Consider the following 2,295-nt stretch of genomic DNA (forward strand, 5'->3'; position numbering starts at 1 on the left):
TTAGAACAAACTTTTAATTTTTTTCACTCATGCTCCGTAAAAGGGACTGGGTGAATACAAATTTGAATACATTATTTTTGTATGTGTGCGCATTATGAATTTGCGTGGAAACACGCAAACTTGTGAGATACGTTGATGACGTCTTAGCGCCATCTGTTGTTTGGTTATTACATGACTATTTCTAAATTTTGTTATTTTACTAATTATTAACTAATGGACATAAACATAAGGAAATAAATTGGCGCAAGTACACTTTCGCACGGGTCAATATGGCGGCCGCCGATTCCGAACCCCCCAACGGCAACCGCTCCTATTCAGCATACTGGCGCATTGTATCAAGAGCGTATAAAGAAGGTTTATACACGCTCTTGATTGTATACAGCCGTTAAACCCCCCACCCCCGACATGCGCTATTAATGATTGGGAAATTTTAGAGTGAGAAGGTTAATGTAATGTTAAGGAGTAAAGGTATCGTAAGAGAACGACATCAAGTATCAACTCTGTAACTATCATAGCTCGAATCAAGCAGACTCCTAAAATTATGACCATAATAATAAACCCCAAACGATTACGTCGATTACTGCTGTTGTGGATTTTACACGCCAGTCTCTCTGCCAAAAACCCTACCATTCCAGATGCATGCCAGCTGGCAGTTCATTCGCGATAATTGTAGCTTCCCTTGTGACTAGTCAGCTCAATGAGTTTCATGCCAAAGACCTGCAAACATCACACTGACAGAGTGATACACTGTTGCGCGCTTCATTCTAAAACAGATTACTGTTATTGCGCGACCTTGTCGGGCTTCCAGCTGATGCAATGTGTATAAAATCATATTAGGCGCGTTCACACACAAGAAAAACTGCGATGCTAATCGATGAAATACTGAGATAATTGTGTCGTTGTTCACACAGGCGAATAATCGCGCTAATCGCCGAGCGGGATAATTCTATTAATAGAACTGCGCATGCTCACTGACGGAATAATGCTCACTGCGCATGCTCACTGCTCACTCGCTTGGAATGATGGGATAGAAAATACCGGGATTATTTGCGCGAGCGTTCACACACGCAAATAATCGCGCTAAAATACCGGGATTATTTGCGCGAGCGTTCACACACGCAAATAATCGCGCAAATTCCAAATAATCGCAGTCAAAAGGGCGATTTGGAGCGCGATGCTGATCGCGATTATTAGTGAGTATTATTGCGTTCACACTTGTAATAATCTCGGTATTTCGATCGCGATGCAAAAACCGGGATTTGCATCCCGCTTATTCGCGCCAGTGTGAACGCGCCTATTGTGGCTACTTCACCGCGCCCGCGAGCCGGCTACCATATCTCGCCGTGCCACCTACTCCTGCCGCCGCCCTCGGCGGGAGCCCCATGTAACCTGCGCGCACCCGGCGCGTGCCAGTTATAGCCGCCGCGCTCGCGGAGCACACTATTTAGCCTCGGCGCGCACCCGGCGCGTGCCAGTTATAGCCGCCGCGCTCGCGGCGCGCACTATTTAGCCTCGGCGCGCACTATTTATCCTCGCGAAAGTCAACCTCCTTATCTTTTAACGTTTCCAACCCCCACTACTGCGCGCTTATACCCGGTATTACTTATATACATGACCCCAGATCTACCCGCGATGTATTTAGAAACTCCCTCCCCCACACTTTAATAATAACAATCACAATCGTTCATGACGCGGGTGGGCGCACAAATCAGGCTGCCGCTACATCGCCCCTCTTCTTCTAGCGCGTAAGCCCCTCTCTACGACTCTCTACAATAGATAAACGGATTGTTGTCGTTGACACGGGGTAACACGGATCTAGGGTTGTAAAAATCATCATCCGTGATTATTCCGACAAGATTACCACACCTGTAATTACTGTCGACGCTTGGCTGTGTAATGTGTGTGGGTACCTGCAACACGACAGGTTAAACTGGTTCAGCATAGGATCTGTTTACTATTTACCTGGTCTCAAGGTCTTGCTCGCGCCGATGAACGCATTTATGACGGGATAATTTCCCGATATTTTCCCTACGAAAATAAGAGAGTGAAAAAATTGAGTGAAATAAAGATAATAAGAGTGAAATAAGGGTGAAAAAATTGAAAAATATGTCTTGATTCGGCAGTCTTTATATGGTAGTCTGTGCACAATATACAGATGTGCTTTCATGATGAATTTACTTTTTTATGTTAGATGCACTCTCTATCTATCTTTCTAGCCAGCTATCTATCTCTCTCTCTCTCTCTCTCTCTCTCTCTCTCTCTCTCTCTCTCTCTCTCTCTCTCTATATATATATA

The sequence above is a fragment of the Priapulus caudatus genome, unplaced genomic scaffold (assembly GCF_000485595.1).
Source record: "Priapulus caudatus unplaced genomic scaffold, Priapulus_caudatus-5.0.1 Scaffold1946, whole genome shotgun sequence".
In the NCBI taxonomy this organism is placed as follows: domain Eukaryota; kingdom Metazoa; phylum Priapulida; class Priapulimorpha; order Priapulimorphida; family Priapulidae; genus Priapulus; species Priapulus caudatus.